We start from the raw sequence: 18,640 nt of genomic DNA, 5'->3' as shown, positions 1-18,640 counted from the left end.
AGATCAGCCCTGGGATTTCTTTGGAAGGAATGATGCTAAAGCTGAAACTCCAGTACTTTGGCCACCTCATGCAAAGAGTTGACTCATTGGAAAAGACTCTGATGCTGGGAGGGATTGGGGGCAGGAGGAGAAGGGGACGACAGAGGATAAGATGGGTGGATGGCATCACTGACTCGATGGACATGAGTCTGAGTGAACTCCGGGAGTTGGTGATGGACAGGGAGGCCTGGCACGCTGCGATTCACGGGGTCGCAAAGAGTCAGACACGACTGAGTGACTGAACTGAACTGAGATGCCCACCTCTAGATTGTTTCCTATTCCTTCTTTCATGCTCTTGTCTGTTATTGTTCCTAAAAAAAATCTGGCTATGCCCAGCCCATTTTCCAAGTCTCTGCTATCCTAATCATTGTTATTAATAACTGTAGTAGAAACAAGAATTTGTTCTTTTTGATTTTGTAAATTTCTTGAACTTTGTTCCTGTTACATTTTTAACTGTTTGCTTAAAGCCCCGCCCCTTCCCCCACTCCCTGCCCCAGATTTCTTTTGAGGATCACAAGCCCTGAGGTGTCATGTTCCAAAATGAATTATCATCTACTGATCTCATCTTGGAGAAGGAAATGCCAACCACTTCAGTATTCTTGCCTAGAAAATCCCTTGGATGGAGAGCCTGGTGGCCTACAGTCCACAGGGTGGCAAAAGTGTTGTATGTGCCTTCACGACTAAAAAATAATAACAGTCTCCTCACTGGACGTCAGGGTCAGGGTGGTGGAGCTCTGGTGAAGGTCCTCTTCTGGGTTGCAGACTGCTGGCTTCTCCCTGTGTCCTCACATGGAGGAAGATGAGCTCAGCGGGGTCTCTTTTATAAGAGCACTAATCTCATTTATGAAAACTCCACCCTCTGACCTCATCACTCCCCGAAGGTCTTACCTCCTAATACCATTGCACTGAGCATAGCATTTTACTATATGAGTTTTCTGGGGGACCCAAACATTCAGACCATAGCAGTAACATTCTAAACCTATCCCAAAGGCTGGAGGCTTGACCATAGGATCTCCACTTCACCTTGACCACACATCCTGTCATCTGGCATCTCATCTAAAATCTGTATTCTTGTGTGAATCTCAGTATAACATGGCAAGTACAGGTCCTCTTGTCCTTACTAATCTAACACACCTGTCTGAGAAATCTTGAAAAACAAGCCCAACTGCTATTCATCGCCCTGGTTTGGTTTTGTTATTTGCTTGGAATAGCACCTTTATGTAATTTTTCTTAACTAACAAATATGAATTATTTTATTTCCTGGTGGCACAGTATGAAGTTAAAAAAAAAAAAGCATAGGCTAGTATTTTTTGGTCTTTACTTGCAAGGCTTTGTTATGGATATGTTCAAGTACTGAGTTCACCAAGGGTCTTTATTCCAATCTCTTACTCACAGACAGTGTGACCTTGAAAAGAAAAGTTGAATTAAATTCTCTAGCTATTGAGATGTTCTTTTATTTTGTTTGATTACTGGTGTCAGTATCCAAACCATTCTTAAATTATAAGCCATGTGATATGAACTTAAAACCTGTGTTGCAATTCTAGTTCATTTTCTTTGTATGGTTATCAGTAATGATGAAAGGCACAGTCTCTTAGGACAACACCTGAGCTTGAAGAATGATACTAATTTTTATCTACCTAAAGTTAGAGGGACGAATGTCATTGCTGCCTAGGGTGCATTTCAGGCCACGCTTAGAAGTTTTTATCATGTTCTCTGCAGCTCCACTTGCTGACGTTCTAGTTTTTTCCACGTTTCAAATGACTTATTCTTCTCAAAGGCTTTCCTGCTCCCAGCCAGCCAGCCGGGATTTCTTTCTTCTCCCACCCTGTTTAGGTCTTCATTCGGTCATTATCACACTTTCGTGTGTTAGTCTGTATTGTCGTCACTGGAGGTGCATGTTGTATAAAAGGGAAAGCACAGACTCTGGAGCTGGCAGATGGGTTATGTCTCTCGGACTGTGAGGCTCAGATGAATTACCTCCCTTGCCAAATCTCAATCTCCTCTTCTTTAAAATAAGGATGATAGTACCTTTTTGTCAGAGCTGCCATGAGAATTAAAGAAAATGCCATGCTTGGAGTCCCTCAGAGTTACACCTGGTATCAGTGGTGATGGAAACCCCTGTCAGTCCATTTGCATCATAGAAACAAACATGATTCCATCTTTTCCTGTATCTCCTTTTTCTTTTTTTCCCCACTACACATTCATTTAGTATTTTTGTCTGGGAAATCCCATGGACAGAGGAGCCTGGTGGGCTACAGTCCATGGGGTTGCAAAGAGCTGGACATGACAAAGCAAGTAAACATCAACACATTTGTTTTCTGTAGCTATGCATATTGGGTGGCATTGTTAATTGCATCTTGAAATTTAAATATTTGGGATCATGAAATCAGATGATCAGTGTCTTTGATAAGATATTTTCACATCTTCTATTGGACGTATTCTCTTTTTTAGGAATGAAGGAAAATTCTCCCATTTTTGAGCCATTCATTTATGTCAATCCTGCAATGTTGCATGTAACTATAAATATCTCTAAAAGATAGAGTTTTGTAAATATTTAATCCTCTGCTAATTTGATTTTAGATTATCAATGTCAAGTATTCTGTTTGGGGTTTTTTAATGTTTTATCACACTGTGTTAAAAAGGAAAAATTGTACATTTTTGGAATGTTTTTATGAGTAAATTAATGTACTAAAAATAAAAATAAAAGGAAATTATATCTGTAGATAGAAGCAGACTGTGTATGGTATGCATGTGTATGTGTGAGTATTTCTGAGGGTGGGGACACAGAATTGGAAGAAGTTTGCTGTGTCTTAGTCCTCAGGGTCCGAGTCTGCAGGTCCGTGGCCTCTGCATGGCCGTACAGAGGAGAGTCCTGGAAACAAACTGTGTAGAAGTGTTTAAACTTTTCAGTCCTTATCCTAATTGAAGATGAAGCCTCAACTATATAAATATAGGTTTGCCTGACTGTATTTTCTCCCTCGGGAGCTTTTGGTCAAATTTCTCTATGGGGGAAAAAAAAGAAAACAGTTGCTATGCTATACTGAAATAAAGTATATAATTTGGTCTTTGTAAATGAAAGGTCATGAGTTCTTCCCTCATATACTTCCCTTTCTCTTGGGAACCTATGGGCTTCCTCATGCTTCTCTTCTGCTGTGTGAATTACAAAACTGTGACACCGGACACGACCTTATTCCCACCCAGCCTTCCTGGGCCCCCCGCACTCAGCATCAGTGCTTCACTGGTTGTCCTTTCCTCCCACAGGTGTGTCAACAGAGAATGTGTACCAGCGGCCAATTTTTAGAAGAACACTGAGTGCTCTAATTAGGAATTCTTATTTTCACTGAATTTCTCAAAAACACAACCAGTAGAAATTAAAGCAAAAACGATTTGGTCAAGGTTGTGAATGCCAGAGGGCCAATGGACAACATTAAGGGAGTTCAGAAACGAGGGGACCAGCCTTCTGAATAAAATCTAGGTTTCTGGAAGATTGTGGGTATTCTTTTACCAGCTCTGATCATTACTAACATATTTTGGGGAAGGGGAAAAGGCCAGAAATCAGTACTCTGTCCTCAGACATTCATTTGTCGACTGATCCGTTCATTCATTCATTAAAAACATTTTCCTTTTTCTCAGCTAAGAATGTGATATATTTTCTAATAAAGGCCACTTCAGGCATGCATGCATGCTCAGTCACCTCTGACTCTTTGTGACTCCATGAACTGTAGCCCACCAGGCTCCTCTGTCTGTGGAATTATCCCAGCAAGAATACTGGAGTGGGTTGCCATTTCCTTTTCCAGGAGATCTTCCCAACACAGAGATCAAACCTGCATCTCCTGTATTGGCAGGCTAATTCTTTACCACTGAGCCATCTGGGAAGCCCCCAATCAAGGCCACATGCCATCATAAACATTCTTCATGTGACATGGGTCTTTGTCCTTCATCCATCTCAGTGTCAAAATCACATGGTGAGAATTTACTGCTGGGTCTTTTCTTTAGTCCTCTGTTTTAGGGGTGCAGTATCCGATCTGACAGTCCCTCATAGAAGGTGGGACCCATAGCTCTCAGCACTTCTATGCATATGCATGCAATTATGCTTCATATCATCAAAGAATTTAGGACTGAGTGTCATGATGTCCTTAGCACACAAGAAATTTTCAAATTTCTCAAAGCAACCAACAAGTCCCTTTAGGTTGTTTCTTAGAACCCAAGTGCACCTTTTCACTGATCCTTGGTAACGTTTAAATCTATAGTTTCAGCACTGCGAGATTCTTTTAAATCTTGAGCTGTCTTTTGAGACATTGTTTATCCTTCTTTGCCTCATGTGCAAATTTGATTAATCAATGTTTATCAATTCTCTTTGAATTATTCAGTTTATTATGACTCCACTAACTATACTATCAAGCAGATTCTACGAAGATATTAAAGAAAAAGGTGCCAAATATCTTTAGAAATGAATATTTACCACATCTATAGCATTTCTAAACTGACGGTAGTCTAATAACTTCATCATGAGGCTACATGACCTTGACTTATTCTTGGTCAACTAATGGGAGCTCTCTCTGGTTGGTACTTCCTTTCATAAGTTCTGCATATCATCTGTTTAACCAACCTATCTTTGTAGAACTTTGTTAAAGATTGATATCAAACATTCATCAATAATTTTTGGAAACTGCTTTTTAAAAAAAATTGGAACTTTTGTCCATCTCTACATTTCCAACATTTTTTTAGTTTCTATGAATGCTGAGATTTCAGAAATTGATCTTCCAATCACAATAGGATCCTTCTAGAAACTTGAGATAGCTTATCCAAGCCTAGGAACTTGACTTTGGATAAATAGGGCAGATAGTGTTTTGATCTCAAAGCCTTACTATGTTCTATACTTTCCAACTGAAAGATACTCTTTCTAAGGCAGAAACAAAATAGGAGAGAATTTGCTCATCCTTTCTTGTCTGTTTTTTTTAAAGTATTTTTAAATTTATTTTTTAATTGGAGGAAAATTGTTTTACAATGCTGTGTTGGCTTCTACCATATAACAATGCAAATCAGCCATAATTATTCATATATACTATACCCTCCCTCTTGAGCCTTTTAATTTTAAGCCATCTGCCAAGCAGTGGGGCTACCTCTTCTTTGTTTTTAGAAAAGTCTTTACCTGCCCTTGGCAATTTGTACAAGTGCTTCTGGCCTTTTAGCTTCTTATTTCAGCCTGTAAGTATTTTCTCTTCCCTGACACCTCTCCCTCCAACCCTTTCTATCTCACTTACTTGCACTTTTTTTCTTGTATATTATACATTTGTATTTTTAATACTAAGTCCCTCAGCTTATTTTGAGGCCTGAATGTGCACATTTCCATTGCTAGCAAATCCTGTACCCTTGGCTGACTCGCTTGATCTCTCAGAGATTAAGTTCCTTCATCTGTAAAATTTCTTCCCTGTTGGCTCAGATGGTAAAGAATCTGCTGCAATGCAGGAGACCTAGGTTCAATCCCTGGGTCAGGAAGATCCCCTGGAGAAGGGAATGACTACCCACTCCAGTATTATTGCCTGGAGAATCCCATGGACAGAGGAGCCTGGTAAACTACAGTAGATAGGATTGCAAAGAGTCAGACATGACTGAGTGGTTTTCACTATTCCATAAAATTGCAGGATGAAAATGCATGACTTACAAAGTAGTTGTAAAGGTCAAATAGAATGGTAACTTCAAAAGCTTTTGGTAAACTCTAAAGCACTATTAAAAATGTAATCTTCTTAATCTAGAGAGCCAAGTTGTACTATATAGAAACATATGCACATAGACTATTAATACTGGAAAGGATCTGAGAGTTCATCTAGTCCAACCCTTTCAATTAACAGATAAGGAAACAGATCAGAAAGGGTGATGGAATTCACCAAAGCTCCCAGCTAAAGGCATCATGGTAGAAAGCTTCACATACTCTGGATGGTGATTTATGATCTCAGCTGTTTCTGTCCAAATCTGATGACCTTGGTTATAGCTCTGGCTCTGCTGATAAATGGTTGTGACTTCCCTGGAGCTGAACTTGGAATTATTCTACCTTGTCCACTACTCCTCATTGCATCCACTGTGCCCTATTCTATTACCTTAACTTCCTTCTCAACACAGCATCACAGACAGCCAAGACCAACCTTCCTGAGGCAGACTTTCCTGCTTTAGATTATTTTTCTCTATTCCGTTGGGGCCTATTTGTTGTTCTATCGCCAAAATAGTTTTGTTGCTATTGTTTTGCTCTTTACCATTTAGTGGCAAACTACTTCCAGAGACATTGATGAAATGAATAAAGTAAGCAAGGGAAATGGAAGCTCTGGGTGAAAGTTGGTATAATTTGTTTGTTTTGAAGAAAATATATAATTAAACAAATTAGCACATCCTTATTTAGTGCCAGCTAGAGATACGAGGTCTAACGGTTTATAAAAGGCAGTCTATTAGAACTCAAGCTCACAGAGTTTAAAACATTCTAAAGGATATTTTATGTGTCCATTCTATAAATAGTGCTGCTTTATATAATGGATAACAGCTGCCACTTTTGGAGTGTCTACAGGTTGTGTGTGGACTTGATGACATGTTTCAACTTATTAACACTGCAAAGAAGTACTGTTATTTTTATTTTATGGATAAGGAGACTGAAACTCAGAGAGTTTAAGTTCCTTGTCCTAGGGTACATAAGCCAAATGGCATAATCAAAATTTGAACTTACATTGGCCTGACTTTGGTTTGTGCTTTTTATGAAAGTTTCAGAGATGTACTTCCTTCTGTAAATTACACATCTGACTATACCCAGTATTATGAAGTCTGAGATGACATGCTTTCTCTTAAATTTTATTCATCCAAATAATTAGAGAAAAAAGCAAAGAACACTTAATTTTAGAAAATCAGTGGATGGCCAGATGGAATTCTGCCAAGAACCATTTCTAGCTTGGCAGTTTCCTATCCCAGATCTGGGCCTTTCTGTCCTCAAAATCGGAGAAGGCAATGGCAACCCACTCAAGTACTCTTGCCTGGAAAATCCCATGGACAGGGGAGCCTGGTAGGCTGCAGTCCATGGGGTCGCTAAGAGTCGGACACGACTGAGCGACTTCACTTTTACCTTTCACTTTCATGCATTGGAGGAAGAAATGGCAATCCACTCCAGTGTTCTTGCCTGGAGAATCCCAGGGACAGGGGAGCCTGGTGGGCTGCCGTCTATGGGGTCGCACAGAGTCAGACACGACTGAAGCGACTTAGCAGCAGCAGCAGCAGCAGTCCTCAAAATATACAGATCAAACACTTAACTTTAAATTTACCTTTCAAGGTACTAAAAAGCAATAGAATAATTAACTAATCCAGAATGCACATATATTTGTTGAAAATTCACATTCACAATGTGTTCCTACATTTTTTTTTTTTTTTACTAGACAACAGATAAAACTTACTTTGTACAGAATGCACTGACTTGGCCAGATTTTCTGAACCAGGCACTTTTTATTCTGTCCTGCTTTAGCTGCTAGATCTTTTTTTGGAATAAAGACCTCTCCCCTTAGGTTTTTCCAGAGATATTCAGGTTGTTATGTCATTGTAATTCTTTTGATGGGAGAGAGCAGCAGTATAAACATTCATCCCAAATCTTAGCCTTGAGGTTGTACTGTCCTGACCTGTGTCTTAAAGAGGAGAATGGACCGGAAAATACTTAGAACATCCTTGTGTCCCTGAAGACCAATGATGAAAGAAGATGTTAGTATATGTGGGTGACCTGGGTTTAGTTTGAGAGGTTTGTTTATTTATTTGTAGATAGTAACATATCATTGATGTTCTCTTGTTATCAGAAGAATTAGCAGACTTTTTTTCTTTAAAGAACCAGTATCTATTTATTGTTTATAAAGATAAAATTATTGATGCTGCTGCTAAATCTGAACAGCTGTTATGTGGACTCTCCTTCAGTATCGCTGTCACTCAAATGCATCATGTGTGAATTCACACGCCTGTGTTCAAACAAGTCAGGGGCTTTCAGTTGACTGTCTTGATCAGACAAGTGGTCATAAAGCAACACTGGGCACCCATTAGCTTCATCCTCTTTGTGGTTTGTTCACAGACATACTATGAGAACTTGACCTTTGGATCTATTTACCCGTCTGAAAAATAACGGTAATAGGCACTTTGGTACTATCTATTTATCTCCTTTTTTGGTGTACTGAGGATTTAAGAGTTAAGCTCCCTTAGCTATCCAAATGAAGGGTTTGGCATCATCACCAACTATGATCAAGGAAATGAGTAAGATGACAAGCATTCTACCACTGGAAGGTATTTCTGGAGTGAACTAATTTTACCGCTTTGTTCTCCATCATCAAATCCAGACTGGGATATGGCTTAATACAAAAAAGGTGGAATAAATTGCCTTTACTGTTCAGGGTCTATTGACAAGCTTTACTTAGTCTGAATTTGTTTTTGGAACACGGGGGCAAAGACTTATTATCAATGATTACTCCTGACACTTTTAAATAGTTTTTAAGCTCTTAAAATGCCCCTAATCCTAAGTTTTAAGGAAGAGAAAGAATGATGGGTAAAGGTAAAAATCAGATGGGCTTATGTAATTGCAATGTATCATGCTTTAAAAAAAACTCTTAACAGTTTCCCTGGCTCCTGAGTTAACTTTTAATACTTTTAAAGGGGAAAAAAATTGCAAGTAAGATTTGGCTAATTTTTTCCCTACTTATTTATGGTGTGTCAGAGGAAGGGTAATCCTAGGAAATTTACACTAAAGTAAAACACTAGAACATAAGGAGAAAAAGATACGGAGCACTCATAAATAAATGTTCCTTCACAACTTTTCATATAGAAAAATGTTGCACTTATGAAAAGCAACAATAATTGATTCTTTGGCTCTAGTCATCTGTGAGTTTGATACCAGAAACATGGCCCGTCTACTTTAGTAGATGCTGCTCAGGAAACACCAAAATGAATAAGCTGTGCACATTGCCTTCCATGTTCCTTCTGTCTAATGGAGGAGACTGATGTGCAAGCACTATATAGAACGTGGATTTAAGAGTCTGAACACAAGCAACTCAAATGATATATTTAGAGAAAATAGAAGAAGGAAAGAGTAAATGTGACCTGGGTGGTCAGGGAGAGATTTTGAGAATTTGCACTTGGTTGGAACTTTGGGGACATGGCCCTTCATGCTGAGGACCAACCAAGAAATGTGAACATGGAAGAGCCTGTTTGGGAAGTGACAGGAAGACTGATAGGGCTGGAGAGCAGGACATAGTAGGAGAGAAAGTTGGAATGAAGTTTGGGTTCAGATTCTAGGGGAAGATGAATGTTTTTCTCTGCATACCAATTCTTTAGGGAACAAAATCTCATGTGAACCTGCAGACACTCTTCTTTAATTACCTTCTTTGAATGCACTTGCTATGTCAAACAATGTTTTTTTTAAAAAAAACAAACAAAACAAGATCTCTTAAGGCACCCAAGTATTGCCAAGTCTAGGCCACTTAGCAACGGGCCATAGCTAGGAAGTAGCAGTTAGGATTAGAAAGAGCCACAGAAGTCATCTAGTGCTACTATGTACTAGTTTCTTATGGCCGCTGTGACAAGTTACCATAAACGTAGCGACTTAACACAACACAAACTTACTCTCTTTCAGTTCTGTAGGCCAGAAGTCTGAAATCAGTTTCACTGGGCTAACTCAAGTTGCCTAGAGGGCTAGTTCTTTCTGGAAAATCTGAGGGAAAATTTCTTTTGCTCTCCTTTTCCAGTTGGGGCTGGTTTCAAGGGTGGACACCTGTGTTCATAGGCTTGTGGCCAGTTCTTTCATCTTCAGATCATCTCACTCCAGTTTATGCTTCCATCATCACCTCGCCTTCTCCTCTGATTGAATCCTTCTGGGCCCCTTTGATAAGAATAGTTGTGATTATCTCGGGTCTACCTAGGTAATGTAAGACTATCTCCCCATCTCAAGTTCTTTAACGATCACTTTCGCAAAATCCCTTTTGCCAAATAAAGTAACACTCATAGGTTTCAGAGACTAGGATGTAGACATATTGGCAAGGGGATGGGGCATCATTTAGCCTGCCACAAACCTCCACGTTTTGTAAAGTAGCATGTTCAGATCCAGCTTGGTATAAGGTCATACGAGTAGCTGTAGACACTGTACCATAATGTCAGTCTTCCCATGCTTTCAGTGAGGAACTGGTGGTGCTTTTGAAAGGCAGAGATTCCAATCAGCTGAGACTGGAACTGATCAGAAGCACCCAGAGTGGCTTTTTAGGACTGAAGAAGCTTCTTCATACTTAGTGTCACTGAGTGCTCAGTCACTCAATTGTGTCTGACTCTGCAATCCCATGGACTATAGACCACCAGCCTCCTCTGTCCGGGGAATTTTCCAGGCAAGAATACTGGAGTGGGTTGTCATTTCCTCCTCCAGGGGATCTTCCCAACCCAGGGGTCAAACCCACATCTTCTGTGTCTCCTGCATTGGCTGGTGGATTCTTAATCACTGTGCCACTGTCACTGGGCAAGGACCAATTTAAGAGAAGGGTAAATGCTCTTTATAGGACCCAAAAAGGCTGGGAGACTGTTCTTTCATTGAGTGGAGAAGAGATTGGGGGAGGAAAAAGAGAAATGCGCACAAAAAGAGAAGAAAAGAGAGCGCAGAATGCAGAGAAGGAGTTGTATTGAAGTGGAGTCAAAAGAAAAGATGGTCAAGTGTATCCCATAATGATGCCACTTTTCTCTGTATATGGTCTCTGAAACCAAGTGTATTCTGCAATACTTTCTCTTCATTAATGCCTAGAGTTTATCTTCCTTAACAGTTATATTACTTTGCTTATGTTTTGCTCACAATTTATGTCCTTTACTGATTCATCCTCAGTATTAGATTCTCTAGAGAATAGCAATAATTTCCATTTCTTTGTACACTGCAGAGCACAAAAAGGTGTTTTATAACAGTTTTAATCATTTTAATGATGATATACAGAGTGCATCACACTACCATCATTAGCATTTTTCTTTGAAAAAGTTCTGGAGAAATTCCAACATAATTTTGTACTTTAACTGAAAGAAGAGCTTGAAGCTAATATAAAGGGAATATTGTTTTTGAAACTAATAAAGAAAGCAAAGATTACCAAGAAATAGCAAAGACATATTGATGTAAAATTGGAAAAGCAATGCAAGAGATGAGATGGGACCTTTGAGAGGAAAGGGAAAATTTAAAAATGACTTTTAACTATAAATAGAATAAGGGAAGGACAGTATAAAACGTTCCCCTATTATTACAGGAGGAAGTATTGCTGGTTGATGATATTAAAATAGAAGCTTAAAAAAATGTTCATCTTTACCCAAAAACTGATCTACAATAAGAATCAATCTACATACTAATTAGAGGAGAGGTGGATCAAGTTGAAAGAATAAGGAACATTATCAAAATATTTACTAAAAAATATTGAGTATTTTTATATTAATATTTCTGTGTCTTATTATTTCCTAGCTTCTTCAAGGCAGACAAATTTTAGGCTATTGTTGTAATTTGTCCTATATCAGCTTACAGATTTCAATACATGATGGGTACTTAGTAAGTATGTGACAATGATTATTAATATGAATTAAAGCTCTTGAAAATATCTGAAAACTTAAACGTTTGACTTGGAATATTTACTTATGCTCATCAATACAGAATATATAAAAATGAAAATAAATCTAGTATGACATAATTTTTGTTTTGAGCACTTTCTTTTGATAATATGTCTGAAAAAACCTACCCAAATGCTCTCCATTTCTGCCCATGGAAACCTCACTTACTCTTCAAAGCCCAATTAAGTGACCACTTCCTCATAAGACCTTCCCTGATCCCCTCTAAGTCATTTATGACTCTTCCAAATGTCCACAGTACTTTAGTTGATTCACTTTGTCCTCATAATTACACACTGATTTTAATTAAAATTCTTTCTGTTAAGTCTGTGTCATCTGCGTGTGTGTATTAGTCACTCAGTTGTATCCAACTCTTGGCAACCCCATGGACTGTAGTCCCCCAGGCTCCTCGGTCCATTGGATTGTCCAGGCAAGAATATTGGAGTGGGTAGCTATTCCCTTCTCCAGGGGATCTTCCTGACCCAGGGATTGAACCCAGGTCACCCTCATTGCAAGCAGATTCTTTACCATCTGAGCCACCAGAAAAGGCCCTGTGTTTTCTACTAAATAATAATTCTTCAAAGGCAAAAACTGTCTATTCATACTTTTTGACTAGTGCACTAGTCATCTAAAAATAAACAATATGAATAAGTATGAATAAGTCAATGAAATGACTGTTTTATAACAGTAACTCAGAATTACCTTGTCAAAATCCTGTATACTCTACCTATTGAATCAGTTCTTCTAGGCATGGGGGGTGGTGGTGGTAGGATCTGCAATTCTATTATTTTTAAGAGACTGCCCAAGTTGTTCACATAAAGTCAGACAGGCATCTTGCACCAGTAGCATTTGGGAATCACTCACCAATAAATCAGTCGGATATAAAGTTCATCTTTGTGTGCTTGTGAGGTATGTTCACCATGAGTTCAAGTAATTATCAGAGAATGGGCAAACTGTTTCTAAGGGGAAATAAGAATAATGGAAGGTCTCTAAAAGCAAGTAACAGTAGATATCAACTGGCAGTGAAATTGGCTGGTAATTTAGGTAAAGCCACTTTTCTGGAGAAAATCTGAGTCAATTCTGCCTAGTAAGTCCAGTCCCATTCATACCCAATGAAGAGTTAAAGTAAGACCACTAAGGAGGCTTTGATACACTTTCTTGTTCCCCATGAGTTATCAGAATAATTGTCATTTTTTTCCATCAAGACCTGTTATAATAACTTTACTGTATGTCTGAGGAGGCCTTACAAATAGCTGTGAAAAGAAGGGAAGCGAAAAGCAAAAGAGAAAAGGAAAGATATACCCATTTGAATGCAGAGTTCCAAAGAATAGCAAGAAGAGATAAGAAAGCCTTCCTCAGCGATCAGTGCAAAGAAGTAGAGGAAAACAATAGAATGGGAAAGACTAGAGATCTCTTCAAGAAAATTAGAGATACCAAGGGAACATTTCATGCAAAGATGGGCTCAATAAAGGACAGAAATGTAGGGACCTAACAGAAACAGAAGATATTAAAAAGAGGTGGCAAGAATACACAGAGAACTGTACAAAAAAGATCTTCACCACCCAGATAATCACAATGGTGTAATCACTCACCTAGAGCCAGACATCCTGGAATGTGAAGTCAAGTGGGCCTTAGGAAGCATCATTATGAACAAAGCTAGTGGAGGTGATGGAATTCCAGTTGAGCTATTTCAAATCCTGAAAGATGTTGCTGTGAAAGTGCTGCACTCAATATGCCAGCAAATTTGGAAAATGCAGCAGTGGCCACAGGACTGGAAAAGATCAGTTTTCATTCCAATCCCAAAGAAAATCAATGCCAAAGAATGCTCAAACTACCTCACAATTGCACTCATCTCACACGCTAGTAAAGTAATGCTTAAAATTCTCCAAGTCAGGCTTCAGCAAAGTTCAGTGAACCGTGAACTTGCAGATGTTCAAGCTGGTTTTAGAAAAAGCAGAGGAACCAGAGATCAAATTGCCGACATCCACTGGATCATGGAAAAAGGAAGAGAGTTCCAGAAAAACATCTATTTCTGCTTTATTGACTATGCCAAAGCCTTTGACTGTGTGAATCACAATAAACTGTGGAAAATTCTGAAAGAGATGGGAATACCAGAAACCTGACCTGCCTCTTGAGAAACCTGTATGCAGGCCAGGAAGCAACAGTTAGAACTGGACATGGAACAACAGACTGGTTCCAAATAGGAAAAGGAGTACGTCAAGGCTGTATATTGTCACCCTGCTTCTTTAACTTATATGCAGAGTACATCAAGAGAAACGCTGGGCTGGAAGAAGCACAAGCTGGAATCAAGATTGCCGGGAGAAATATCAATAACCTCAGATATGCAGATGACACCACCCTTATGGCAGAAAGTGAAGAACTAAAAAGCCTCTTGATGAAAGTGAAAGAGGAGAGTGAAAGGGTTGGCTTAAAGCTCAACATTCAGAAAACTAAGATCATGGCATCCGGTCCCATCACTTCATGGCAAATAGATGGGGAAACAGTGGGAACAGTGGCTGACTTTATTTTTCTGGGCTCCAAAATCACTGCGGATGGCGATTGCGGCCATGAAATTAAAAGATGCTTACTTCTTGGAAGGAAAGTTATGACCAACCTAGATAGCATATTAAAAAGCAGTAACATTACTTTGCCAACAAAGGTCCATCTAGTCAAGGCTATGGTTGTAGTCATGTATGGATGTGAGAGTTGGACTATAAAGAAAGCTGAGTGCAGAAGAATTGATGCTTTTGAACTGTGGTGTTGGAGAAGACTCTTGAGAGTCCCTTGGACTACAAGGAGATCCAACCAGTCCATCCTAAAGGAGATTGGTCCTGGGTGTTCACTGGAAGGACTGATGTCAGAGCTGAAACTCCAATACTTTGGCCAGCTGATGCAAAGAGCTGACTCATTTGAAAAGACCCTGATGCTAGGAGGGATTGAGGGCAGGAGGAGAAGGGGATGACAGAGGATGAGATGGTTGGATGGCATCACCGACTAGATGGACATGGGTTTGGGTGGACTCCAGGAGTTGGTGATGGACAGGGAGGTCTGGTGTGCTGTGGTTCATGGAGTTGCAAAGAGTTGCACATGACTGAGTGACTGAACTGAACTCACTAAAGCCTACCCTTGAAATTCTACTTCACTTTTCATGTTGTCAATCGGTACCAAAAGGGAGTTTTCATTAAAGATGACAATTTAAACTCTTCTCAAAAGCATAATAATATGCTAGTAAGAGAAGCCTTTACTAGCTTCCCAGGTGGCACTAGTGGCAAAGATCCCATCTGCCAATGCAAGAGATATAAGAGAGGCTGGTTCGATCCCTGGGTTGGGAAGATCCCCTGGCTCGGGGCATGGCAACCCACTCTAATATTCTTGCCTGGAGAAACCCATGGCAGAGGAGCCTGGTGTGCTACAGTCCATAGCGTCACAGAGTCAGACGCAATTGAAGCAACTTAGCACACACAAAGAGAGAAGACTACAAAGCCTTAAAGACAAAACAGAAGAAAAATAGGATGAAAGATTTCAACCTTTTTACGAGACACAAAGTAGATGGAGAAGTGGTAACTGCCTCAAAAGAGAGGAGGAAGCTATAACTTACATGACCTTCAAAGTAAAAGTGCTAATGCAAAATGAGCTTATCGCCATCATTGAATCCCTAAGAAGCTAGCACTAGAGTGACTGGGCTCTTTGATCTCTTTCTGGACTGAATATAGCCTGTAGTTAACCTACACTCTTACCAAGAGCAGGAGATTTGAAATTTATTCTCAAGCAGCACTGAAGGGAGAAAACTTCAGATATGGAGGTGTGAAGATATTTGAGACATGGGCTGATCACAGAGGCATTGAAAGGCCCTGCACATTGAATACTAGTAACCCCCTCCCTTTTTACTGCTGTGTTTATCTTCCAGATATTTACTCTTCAGGCAGAAACTCTTCTTGGAAGGGATAAATGTCATCAGAGATTTCCTCATCCTGATGTTTGAGTCTCACCCAAAATATTTGACTTCCATCCTGACTATTTCACAATGAGTCTCATCAGTTGATAACCTCTGTGCTTGCACACAGAGCTGTCAGTGCTTTGTTCTTAAACGTTGATTGGTGGCCAAGGATCATCAGATGTTCTAGGAAAGCCTCCAACACAAAAGAGAGATCAAATATATAAACAGAAATGAAGAAACTTAGAAATTCATGTCATTTAGGGAATGGCTCAATTTCCCACTGCCTTTCATTTACTGAACCCTCTGACTGCTATCCCTGCCCCAGTTCTAATAAATGGATTTTTGCCTCTTTTTTATGGCCAAGCTCTCCTCTTGTACCTCTTCTGGGAGCCCCCTGCTTTGTTTCTATGCCCAAGACAGCCCTGATATGCCACCCAGTACTTATTTCTTCCCAGCTTTAAGCTCTTCCCTCTCTTATTTCTAGCCACACAAAGGTCACTTCTCCCCAGTGTCCTCAACTCAGAGTTTGTAGCTTGAGTCTGGTTTCTTGCTCACAGCCTTTTCTGAGCTGCCCACCTGCCCACCTGTTTGTGACAGTTTCGACTTCCCCTTCCCTGGCTCCACCCACCTGCTCTAATACTTGAATATCCCTGGTCCTGCTGATGTCCTCCTTGTTGCCTCTGCCTTCCTCTTGTCAATCTGTAACCTGTAGGGCAAGCTGATTTTCTCCCATTGCCTACAGCTCCATCTGCTCCCTAAAAACCTAATCCACTTAGATGGATACGTGCTTTTTTCAATTCCTATAAGTCTGAGCCCTCCCAGTGAATTCTTAACTAAATAACAAAATAATTTCAGCACTTAAGAGTCATCTACTGCAAGGAGTAAGTTGGTCTAAAGTTGCCCATGGAAAGAACACTGTGTTTGGTTGAAGGAAGGAAAAAAACCTCTATTATTCTCGATTCCTTTACTGTGAGCTGAAATTGTGATTCCCTGGGACAGTCTTTGACACGGGTTAGCAGGGGTAGAGACCTGTCCTTGCTATCTGCCTCCATCAGGTAAACTGTGCTCTGCCATCCCAGCTTCTACAGCGGTAAAGTCCTGGCCATGTGGGCCTGTGTACCTGGTGCTGTCTTCTTCCAGTCCATCTGGGTGCTGAGTGAAAGCACCAGGATTCCATAGTTGAATTGCTGCAGCTCTGAATACCCTTTAAACAAAGGGAGTTTTTTGAGATACTTTGAACTTGAAAAATCTCAGAATGATTAAAATGAAGGCTGATGCATGAAAATACACTCCCAAGAGGTATCTTCAAGTAAGAGTCTTTAATTCTTTTTTATGTTCTGGAAGAAATAAAGGAGATAACAACATTTATCTTTTTCTTTTTTTTTTTTACTTCTTTCAGAAATAAGCCTCCTACTCAATAAGCCATTAAATGCCCAATAATAAGAGAAATGCTCTTAAGGTGTAAATTGAAATAGGGAAATCTTCTAAATCCACCTACATTTTTTCATTGTTCTTTCTCTAAAAGTCTTATTTAAGTGTAACTTGTTTTCTCATAAAATTGAGTTTCAGATTTTAACTCCTGAATATAACCTACTTGGTCAAACATTATAAATCCTTCAAAAATGGTGAAGTATTGTCTTTAGCAAAACATATTGTAGTCTTGCAAAACACATTGTAATCTTGCAAAACACATGATCATAAACCAGAACAGTGCTTTAAAAACTTTAACTTTAATCAACTGCTTAATTTTTTTAGTTATAGTTATAATTCCCAATGCCAAGATGATGTTACTCATGTATGGAGGTGATTTTCAGAGGGACAAAGATTACTATTAAATGAATTATGTAAAGAGAAAACTATGTCTTCTTAAAAGTCTTTTCAGTCCTTCTTAGTCTGGCATTTTTTTCAACTCCACTTGTTAATCTCCCATCTTAAAAAAGAAAGCAAGGGCTTTCCTACATTCCAGCTAGAATTGTAATCACACTGTTATGATTTTTTTAAGTAATTACCTTTTGTTTATTACACATGATTTTAGTATAAAATTTATGATTGTTTTATTCCAAGAATTATTAATTTTACTACATCATTGGTGATATAGAGGTAGGGCACAGGTTGGGCAGTTGGTATGTAAACAATAGAAACTTAGGAAATATTGGTTTCTGGGAAGTTTGAGTGTTTCTCAAGCTTTACTGGTTGGTTGATTTTTTTTCACTGACTCAGCCAAGTCAACTGGGTGTTTATTTACTGTAAGATAGACACAATCACTGATAACTCTAACCTTTTGACATATTAATAAAATGTAAATGTTGTTTAGGTATTTAGATTTAATGGTACTTTTTAATCTTCATCTTTCATTGTCCTCTGAAATAAGCATACATTGGTAGCCCTGTCTACCTTTAAACTTCAGAGAAGCCTCTGAAAATTAGATCCATTGACATCAATACAATTGCAAACATGGTGCCATTGAGAGCAAGGACTCGTGATAAGATTTGGTTAAAAAAAAAAGTCATAAACACCAAGAATGTCTGTATATTTTAGAAAATACTCTCCAAATAAATATATTTTCAAAAATTCTTATAGAACTTTAAGATCCCCCCATGCCTAGGATATTTAAGAAATATTTGGCTTCACAAACACATTTAACTATTTTTTCTAACTTCCTACTCTCTAAAGTCTAGAATCCCCAAATAATACTGACCCCAAAACTGAAATGCAAAGGAAAGAATCATTCTCCCTTGACTATATCTACACATATACTAGCAGATCACACTGGGAGTTGGTACCACACTGGGAGTTGGAACACAGCGAGAGAATACCAAAGGAGCCCACAGGCTAGTGGGGCAGAGAGAGGGGGGTAGGGCAACCATCAGACAGGACAGGATATGCAGGAGGGATGTAATTGCGCAAATCAAAGTTATGGGGATTTGAAAGAAGAAAACTTTTCATTAGTTCAGTTCAGTTCAGTTCAGCCGCTCAGTCATGTCTGATTCTTTGTGATCCCATGGACTGCAGCATGCCAGGCTTCCCTGTCCATCACCAACTCCCGGA

The sequence above is a fragment of the Bos indicus x Bos taurus genome, chromosome 9, assembly GCF_003369695.1.
Source record: "Bos indicus x Bos taurus breed Angus x Brahman F1 hybrid chromosome 9, Bos_hybrid_MaternalHap_v2.0, whole genome shotgun sequence".
Classification (NCBI taxonomy): Eukaryota; Metazoa; Chordata; class Mammalia; order Artiodactyla; family Bovidae; genus Bos; species Bos indicus x Bos taurus.
The sequence above is the reverse complement of the archived record's forward strand: the minus strand, read 5'-3'. Positions refer to the sequence as shown.